This window comes from Euprymna scolopes, chromosome 23, assembly GCF_053919585.1.
Source record: "Euprymna scolopes isolate OS-2025 chromosome 23, ASM5391958v1, whole genome shotgun sequence".
In the NCBI taxonomy this organism is placed as follows: domain Eukaryota; kingdom Metazoa; phylum Mollusca; class Cephalopoda; order Sepiida; family Sepiolidae; genus Euprymna; species Euprymna scolopes.
The window spans coordinates 62,379,428-62,389,947 of NC_136504.1; the positions used below are offsets into that span (position 1 = coordinate 62,379,428).

Sequence of the window (10,520 nt, forward strand, 5' to 3'; positions counted from 1 at the left end):
GACTTTTTATAATTGCAAAAGACCAAAATAATCTGAGTTTATTCCAGATCTCCAGAAAACTATCCCCATTTAATGATAAATAGAAGTGATGGCAAAGCAGTATCCATAAATGTATTTGATAGAAAAGGAGTAAAAAAAACAAAAAAAAAAACTGTATTTGATAGGAGTAACAAAAACTATTTGATAGAAAAGGAGTAACAAAAAAAAACATTAAGACATGTACATGCATGTGCGCTATTACTGTTGCTGGTTTATTAGGTTGGGTTTGTTCAGGGGAGCTAGAGAAACAAGATTGTAGATAATTAGGGTCTTGCATAACTTAAAGGAGAAAGTTTTATTTTATACATAAATGCATATTTGGTTAGTGATATTCTTGAGATTATTACCGGACTGGAAGTACACCATTCTTCTTCCTGTGTCTTACAATAATTATACTGTTGGTTAGTACTAACTATTATCACTTATTTTATGATTTTTTTTTTTCATAATACTTACCCATTTGGCAGTGTTGTGATTGTTCTTTTTTCCAGGATCTACTGTCACTTTTTTTTACCAGCTGTGACTAAATATACTAAAAAAAAACAAAAAAAAAAAACAAAAAAACAAACAAATCTGTGTGGCCAGAAAGCTGATTCTCATTTTAATTTGGTCCTATTTCAATTATGTCAATTTTTTTTTTTTTTTTCTGAAAAAGGGAGAAAAACATGTCTCTGCTAAAATCTAATCAAATATTGTCTTGGATGGAAAACAGCTACCAACTTATTTCTCACTTTATTTTTCTTACATGGTCAGTCAAAGGGAGAGCAAAATTGAAGAGTATTCTCCCTTACCTCATTTTGACTCCTGTGTTAAATCCTAATTTTTTCAGATCCAATCCTCCTCCTGCATGTATCATCATTTGTTATAACATTCAGCTCTGCTGATTTAAAAAAAAAATAAATAAAAAAAAGTTTATGTAGCTCTAAACATCTGCTACATGTCCCCCCCCCCCGCTCACCCTTTCATTCTTATGCGTGCATCTACATTGGTATATTCAGGTTGTACTATTCAACTCTAATGATTTTCAAATCACTTACTCTTACTATGTTCTGCATATGGATGGACGGTTCTTGTTTTCTTTATTTTCTCAGCTGCTTGTCATGCGGATGTTTTTTTCTCCATTATTGGTCAACTCTAACATTACAAACATCACTAACCAGCAAAATAATTACATTTAGTTGCATGTGAATATGTGCACATGTATGCAACACTTAGTATTGCAAACCTCCTCCTTTTTCTCCTGTTATTTACAGTAAATACTGTCGCTGTTATTTTTTTCTTCTCATCTTTGATTAACAAACAAGCAAACTAATCACGATCAACTCCATCCATTTTCTTTTCATTAACATTTTTGGTAAAAATGTAAGTTATGTGTGGAGATTGTCCCCTCCCCATCTAAGAAAACAAATGATTTTCTGTGAATGAAAAAAATTTCTTTATTCTGCAAGTTTCTTTTTGGGGTGCTTCTGAGAAATGTTTATATTTGTAAACTTTTTATTTTGAACTTTTGGTTCTTATTTAGAATTTGTCTTAATTAAAAACAAATACAGATGAATCCGTATGATGTATGTACCCATTACGAAACGAAGACGTCATACTCCAAAAACCATGTAAATTGATAAAGTAGGCTTTAACTAAGAAAATCAAATTTTATAAGAAAGCAAGATCTGGGTTGGGAGTGGCCATATTGTTTTAGAATGTGTCAAAATTCAAAAGCGACAGTTAAATTCGACCGAGATTGCTTTTATTCAAAATAATCCACTTTTTAATCACTAAAAATCGTAAAATTTGATTCTATTAGTAAAAAAAATAATAAATAAAAGATGATCAATTTACATGATTTTTGGAATATGACGTCATTATTCTGCAATGAGTATGACATAAAGATTTTTCTGTTTTTTCTGTGTAATTTTAAATAAGTATCAACCTTTTTATTTAAATTCATTTTTCTCTACGTGTATATGTAATTAAAATTCATAAAAAGCTACTGGAATCAGTGTAGTTACTAAATCTAAAATCAAATTCAAAATTAATGAAACCTTCCAAAGAAACTTGCAGAAACTTGATTTTTTTTTTTTTTTTTTTTCATATCCAATAAAAATGTCCTATAGAAAAACTTCCCCCATTTATCTGTTTTATGAGGGAGTAGCTGCAGACTCTTCTCCCCATGGTAATTGCGACTAATTGAGACTGATTTGGTAACTTTCTAAAGGTTTTAAGTTTGAGAAATTAAATTTTTTTTCTTTCTTTGTCTTGCCAATTTCCTTCTCGAGTAAACAAAATCTGAAAGTCTGTCAATGATGTCTTGGCTATGGAAAGAAAAACCAAATTCAGCTTAGCAGTAACACACAACTCTGCTTTCTCATTCCTGTTCTAATTTAATATAACTTGATTCTTGGGTTAAAAATTGTACTAATGTTTCTCTCATCCTCATCTGACTATGCTTTACCTTGCTTTTGTACTTTCTAAATAACACTTAATTTTTTATTTATCGAATGCACCTCCCTTATGCTTTAATTTCTACCTACATCTGTATCCACTTGGATAGATCGTACATATTTTCCCTTATGAATACTTACTTTTTATATTAAAACTAATCGGTCAAAGAAATAGGGTAAATTTTGACTTTACTTTTTATATACCTAGTAATTTAAAAAAAATAAATAGGTTAATATTTATTTTAAATACATAATTTATCTGATAGAAATAGATCAACATCAGAATTGTTTTTTTTTTTTTTTTTAATTTTTTTATATGAATGTTCTAAGCTGACACTGTTAAGTTATTAGAATGTCTTTTTTACAATCTTCTTCCTAACCGAAATGAATATTTTTGGAAAGAAACTAATCTGAATATGAGGGAAAGAAATAGAAATTGGCTAGGCAGAATCAAATACTGATTTGTCCGATGCAAGACTGTTGATTCTAAACTTTGAGAAATATACCAGCTAACTTTGTTATATAAAAAGGAGGAAAAATTGGTTACTATGATGTTGCAAACCTTTCTCATGTTTGTACATTTCTGCAGGTGGATAAAACGTTTTTCTTCCGAAGAAATGGAGTACATCATTATAGACTTATAATGTTAATGCTTTTTGTTTTTAGTTTTAAAGTCATACCTTTTTTTTTTTTTTTTTTTTACGAGAACACCTACAACATAAAAACTCCCCTGCATATTTATCTTGATTAAAACATGATAGAACTGTTAATAAAATAGTTTAAAAAATAGTTTTTCATATCTATACATCAAAAAACAAGCAGCAAAGTCAATGTATCATATTTTTTTTTAACAATTACACATTGGTATATTTTTAATAATAAATGGATGCATGGTTTCTATTTTTTAATTTTTTTTTTATTTTTAAATTAACCTTCATCAGAGGTTTTAAAATACCAGAAAAATAAATTAAAGCTAGAATGATAAACTGACATGATCATGTTACATTTTAAATCATAATTACAATCTTACCGATTTCCTCAACTTTATTACATAGCAATAATGTTGGGAATTGGGATGTAGATATGATTTGCAAGGACAAGCTGAATCTATTTCACTTTTCATCAATGTCTATCTCTTTTAATTTGCCTCCCCACAAAGTCAGTTTTAAATGTTGAGGAATACCGTTGTGTGTGTAATATATATATATATATATATATATATATATATACTTTTTTTTTGGGGGGGGGCATTCTAGATGGGACAAATTATTTCAGTCAAGGATTTTTCTTGATTGAGTAGAAAAAATAAGTTAATATTTTAATTTTGCCATGGATGTGTTTTTTTTTTTTTTTTTTTTTTTTTTTAAAGATTATGTACATTTATTTCATTAAAAACAGGACTTGTGGAAATTCTACAGTTGTATCCATCTATTGCTGTGCTTAAAAATGTATCAATTCTATTAATATTCAAAGTAAATGTAGACCTCACAATATTATTATACCACCGTTGTTCAAACTTTAACATACTTATCTATCATTGTTAATGTAGTTTCAAAATATCTAATTATGGTATCTATCTTCAAACATTTGTAGGAGTTTGTGATATATTTCCATTCTATGGACATCCGATGGGAATGCTAACCCCATAATATTATTGTAACCTTTTTGGACAGAACAGATACTACACTTTGATCCTAGCTTAAAAGCTAAGAAAGTGTATTTTAGTTTCATGTTCGACAATAGCAACATCAGATGAAATTAAAAAAGATTTTTCGTTGCATCTTTTGTGATCCCACTTTTTTTTTTCTTCAAAAAAGGAGTGGAGGGTGATAATTAATGTACGAACATGAAAGTGCCTTAATGTATTATTCATATATAAAGTATATTTTATGTAACATGTAAAAAAAACAAAAAAAAAAACAAAATAAAAAAAAACAACTATTTTTTTAAAAAATAAATATTACATTCCTTAAATGTTAGGTTGTAAACTAACAAATTTTAACAATAGCACAGAACCATTAAATTTTATTTCTTTCCATTTGGGCAAGTCCATGGTTTTAAGCAAGGAGTCAAAGGTGATAAGACTTGTACTAATATAGGAATAAGTCTATCATATTATTAACTGAACTGACAGTATTTTTTCTCGGGCCACCCTGTAGTTCTGGTTAGGGAGTTTTATCCTGACGTAAAATATTGAATTTCAGCCACTACCAAAACCTTTAAAAAATGTTTGAAGAACTGGAGGTGCTTAGATCCCTTAAGTTTGATTAAAGTTAAGGACATATGGATCTGATTAAGATGAACAAAGTATATTTTAAGTTAAAATGACCATTTTCCATTAGCTCTCTAAACGATCAGTCTAGAAATATTGAGAGAACATTGTCATGCCCATATAAGACTGATATTATTCATTGCCACCATTTTAGAGACATAACAAATTTAGCTGTACTTTGTATCATAAAGTCCATCTAACTTTAAAGCAACAGTTTCCAAACTTGAAAAATCTTATAAAAAAAATCTAGTGAAACAGGAGGAATGAATAGCTGTTTTGGCATAATGGTTAGTGGTCCATAATGGGTTGAGAGATCTGGTTTTCAGTCCTTGGTTGATTCATATAAAAATTTAAAATAGTACTTAATGCCACCTTTGTAAACATTCAGCATATAAAGGTGAGAATTAAAGAAGTGAAACAATCCATGGAAAGAAATGAGGTCATCCCTTACATCTCATTGGAGTAGCCAATGAAAAGGATGCATTTGGGTAGCCTTCGACTACAGTAGTTAATTTTTAAAAAAATGTTTTCATTTTCTTGTTTGCTAAGATAAGGTTGAACAGTTTTGAGATTTTATTTATTTATTTTTAGACCAAGGTAAAGTTTCTCTTTTCAGTAAAGATGATTTCCAATTATAGATTGAATATTTAATTTTCTAAAATTTGATTTTTATTTCAAGACAGGGAAACTTTTAGAGAAAACTTATCTTCACAAATTCTTTACAGACTAGCCATAACTCTTGCCTTATGTGACTGATCTTTTACTTGATTATAACTGTTGAAGACAATCGGAAAATCTCTAACCACACTTACTGAAAAGCATTTGTTGGATCGTTATGCTGAAGCAAAGTCAAAACCAATAAGGATAATTGATTCCAAGCTCAACTGTTAAACACACATTCATGTCATTAAAAGTCTAGTGCCAAAACTCTCCAACAATAATATTTAGACAAAAAAGAAATTATATATATATATATATATATATATATATATATATATATATATATTCAGCATCATAGCAAGCTTGTTATGTAATTGGTTGTAATATTCAATTCAACTTTATTTAGCAAAATACAACAAGCTATCTTGCATCCAGGTACAGTTAGGATGTTTGTGCAATGTGATTTTAAACTTGTACATCATAGTCATTGGCACAAGCCAGCAGTGTGTTCCATAGAGCAGAAAACAGAATGCTGCCTTCTATTGAAATAAAAGCTTTTTTTTTTTTTTTTTTTTTTTTTTAAGTGCCTGCAGAGACTGCTACTTGACACTACAGGTAGATTTAAATTCTTGTTGGTGTTAAATGCTAGAATTGAGTCTCCTTGAATCACATCGTCTGCTGCTCAAATAAGAACAGGTTTATTCTTTGGTAATTGTAGAAATAAACAATATAGCACCATACCAAAAATTAAAGCAGATGAAAAAGCAATGTTCTTAATTATGGGTCTGTATATTTCTGATGTAATTTTAAATATTTAAATTATATAAAATTCAATTGTAAGAAATTCTTCCTGAACTTGTCCATTACTAGAGAGGGATGGGAATTGTTTCTATTTTTTCTAAGCTTTATAATGTTATTGAATCATTAAGCACAATTGGTATTCATCATCTTTATATAATACATGAACAATGCTGAGGAGGGGATTTAATTGAAGAAAATAATTGACTCTTAAGGACCAAAAAGGAATTTATTTTTTATCCAACAGTTTCTATACTTTACTGTTAAAAGATCTATTTTTCTCTTTTTTTTTTTTTTTTTTTTTTTTTTTTTTTTTTTTTTAGTATGTTTTTGGGAAGAAAATAGGCGGTTGGTGATTTATCCAAAAAGGGACCTGACATTTTTTTGCATTGTAAACTTTGGGCATGCAAGTAAAATGTCTCTCTCCTCTAATTTTACAAATTGGAGAAAACAAAACTATTTTTGAATCAAATCATAACATAAGCATCTACACACGTCTCTATTTTCTTGAATTTTCATTAAAAAAAAAAAACGATTTTCTTATTCAATCTTAAATCCCTTCCTAAGAGAAAGGGAGCAATCATGCTTTTTCACTTTTACAAAATTCATTTAAAGAATTAAGACAAAATTCCTACTGTATTTCACTATTAGTTTTTTTTTTTTTTTAATATTATTTAATCTTAAAGGAAATTGACAATGCAGAGATGCAATGGATAAATAAAAATTGAAGCAAATTAAGATATAATGGTGGAATAAAGTAAACAGATTCACCTTTTATTAATACTATATATATATATATATATATATATATATATATATATATATATATATATGTGTGTATTTTCATCTTAATTTGTTTGTTTATCCATTTCTTACACTTCTGCATTGGCTTCCATAAATTTACATTTCCTTTATAGACACACTAAACAATGCTTCAAACAACATTAACGTCTTATTTAATATTACCTTCAAAACAATTTGGTCTCTTTTTCTTTTTCTTTTCTTCCCCACACAATGCTTGCCATACTCTACTAATCCAATATCTTGCCCCCACCCCCAATAGTTAAAAAATATATTTTTCATATAAAGTTCTCCACAACTCTACTCCTATCACCAATGCATCTCATACAGGCTTTTCTTTGACGACTTTATTTTGGTGATATCATTTTGCTATTTTAATTGTTTTTCTTTCCGTCTGATGCGTTTGAGAGAGGCACATGGAAGTTTTTGATGCATGGAATTCCAACAAATCTGTCTGCTTTGCAAAAACATCTATTTTGGAGAGAGAGAAAAAACATTAAAACATTTTTTCTTATTTTCTCATTTTTGCATAAGGTTAAGATGAAGTTATTTTTGATATACTGGAAAGTCAGAACAATTACTATGGGTTTACAAAAACAAAAAAACAAAACAAAAAAAAACAAAGCCAAACCTCTTCATATTGTATATGAATGTTGAAACTATTAAATGTACATTTCTAAACATAAATTCCGCTTTTTTTTTTTAAATTTTTTAATTTGAATTTTTTCATTGTCTTAATTGATTTTTACAAAAGTCAGCATGTTATGAGAGATCCCCCTCATAATTCTGCATGTAATCCAAAAGGAGACCCCAGAATTGTGTGTGCAAAATGAAAATGACTTTGTAAACAAAATGACAGCAGAAGTTTTTCACCTGTAATTTTTTTTTTCCAGTTAGTCATGTTTATTTCAGAAAGTGGTGGTGCCTTGTTATTTAAATACAGGTTGCTAAACTAGATAGAAAAGAGACGTGTATCTTGGTAGGTTTTTCGGAGTTTGATAAATATCCGAAAAAGTAAGCTTACAGCAGAAATTGAGACAGGCTATTGGTGAACGAACTGACTGAACTAAATAGCTGAAATATACCTGTTTATATCTAGCAGAAAATGTTTATTGGTTGAAAAAACATAGCATTTGTTTTCTAGATGTGTCTACAGCTACTTTAGGATAACCATTTTCCATTGCAAACACAATACTAAGTTGGCAGTGCTTGAATTGGAGTGTGCTGCTGTTATCAGCGTTAATCTTTATGCTCTCAAAATTTTTTGGATTTTTTTTTTCTTTTTACTTTATAGTCATAATTTCTTTTATGAGAATTCTATTATAATAGTGAAATATTAAAAAAATTTTTTTTTTTCAAACATGGATTTATCCACGAGTGATCCCTTTAAAACTATTCTTATACATTGTCATGTGTTCTACAACAGCACGCAGACATACAAGTGAATGATGATTTGTTCTAGAATTTAGTTGATGCTTTCGTACTTGAAAGCATACACGTAATTAACCTCCCCAAGACTAAGTTCATGGCATTTGAAAAATGGAGGGATCTGGTTTGAAACTCAATTTGGCACAGAAACACAGTGATGGAAACTGAAAAACAATTCCATTCTAACAAATGTAACCGCCAAACTTAAAATATGTCTTGTCAAATGTGGGAATCTGAACTGGACATAACTTACTTTCTCGTCACACAATATACAGTTTTTTTTTTTTCAGATCGTTTGACAAGACTCGCCTGAAGAAGGTAAGAGGTTACATCAACTGAAATGTGAGAATAAGGTGAGAATAATAGTTTGAGTAATACAAATTGTCATCTAATTCCCAAACTTATTCAATTTATTTAGGAAAGAATGGAGAATATGTATTGAGAACAAAAAGTGTATGTAAACATCGTGATTAGTAAGAGTCAATTTGATAGACGATTAGCTTGTGGTAAGAAAAGCATTTTAACCATTTAGACTTGAGTTTTTCTATGCTTGGAAAGTAGTTGCTTCTCTAGTTTGTCAATCTACTTAGAGATGATTATATTATTTTGAGTATGTGAGGACCTGGGAGATGATGTTTAAGTTCTGCTTCTTAGGATTTTTTTTTTTTTTTTTTTTTTTTATTGTCTGCTGAAATGAGTCTTATCTCATAACAAAAATGTCATCAGTTGATAAATATTTTTATCTCATTAAGTTCAACATTGTTACTTGTAAATTCAATTGTGATTCTATTTCAAAAGAAAACACTTGTTACAGCACTGATCAACTATGAGTCATGTAAAAATCAAGTAACCGGACTTCAAATGAAAACTTGACCAGTTTATAATAGTGAACTAGTCACCTATTTGTATAGGAAGGGTATTTGAGTGTATATACCTTGATAAGAAAAGCTTATCTTTAAAAATCCATAGATTAGACACCAATCTTTTATTTTCTTTTGAATAATTCATGATTTAATAAGTTTGAAATTTGTTCAATTTGTTTTAATCATTTTTTTATATTAATACTAGATCTACAACAGGGGTGGGCAAACTTTTCAGTGCATGGGCCGCATTAAAAAATTCTAAATTTAACCGGGCCGCATAGTATATTGTTCAATATAATTGATATTTAAAAAAGACAAAATGAAAGGATTTCAAAGAAAAAATGGAATTAATTTTCATTTATTAAACTTTTCAAATAAACGTGTTTTATGGGAATCTTCTATAGTACTTTAAAATGCGTTTAAAAGTACTATAGAAGATTCCCATAAAATACATTTATTTGAAAGATACAGTAAGTCACTTTAACTTTAAAAGAAAACAATTTTATTAATGTATTTTTCAGTAGGAACTTCACATAAAACATTTGAAAAATAAAATAACCTTGTTTTAAGAATAAAAGCAATTTTTAAGTAACTCTGTTCAAAGAAATGAAAAATATATCTTATTAATATTTTAGAATAGAATCTTTAAAAGATACATATAAAGTAACTCAAAGGACAAAAATGAATTTCTATATTAAAGAAACGTCACATGAAGTATATTTATTTAAAAACAAAGTAACTTGATTTAAAGAGGAAAACATTTGTATTGATTTTTTTTTAAAGCGGTAACTTGACATGAAATATTTATTTGAAAAACAATAACTCAGCAATTAAGCAACAGAAGGATCAAAAAAGCTCACTGAGAATGATGCAACTGACTGCAATCATTTACCAGTTTGTTGAAATTTGGTGTTAAGTTGCTTGTATTGATTCTTAACACTGACTGAAGATTTAAGTCTGAGAAGTGACCTGTTCTTTGACTTGTTAATTTTCAATATGGAGAAAGTTTGCTCACATATGTAAGTTGAAGCAAATAACACAAACATCTTCCTAGCAAAATTTTTCAGATTTTAAAACTTTTCTGGGTGCAGAGATGCATAAAATTCGACTAGTGGTTTATTTTCAAAGAGCTTTTTTAAAGAGTTGTCGGCTTGCAAATCAATAAGATTTACCTGTAGTTCTTCGGCAGCTGTTTCGACGTCACCTGCAAAAGGTGAACTG

The 10,520-nt window shown here is 28.8% G+C and overlaps 1 pseudogene; it reads right to left on the minus strand.

The window, feature by feature from the left end:
- Nucleotides 1-4,042: 4,042 nt before the first annotated feature.
- On the minus strand, nt 4,043-4,195 carry LOC145246261 (U2 spliceosomal RNA; annotated as a pseudogene).
- Between the last annotated feature and the right edge of the window lie 6,325 nt (nt 4,196-10,520).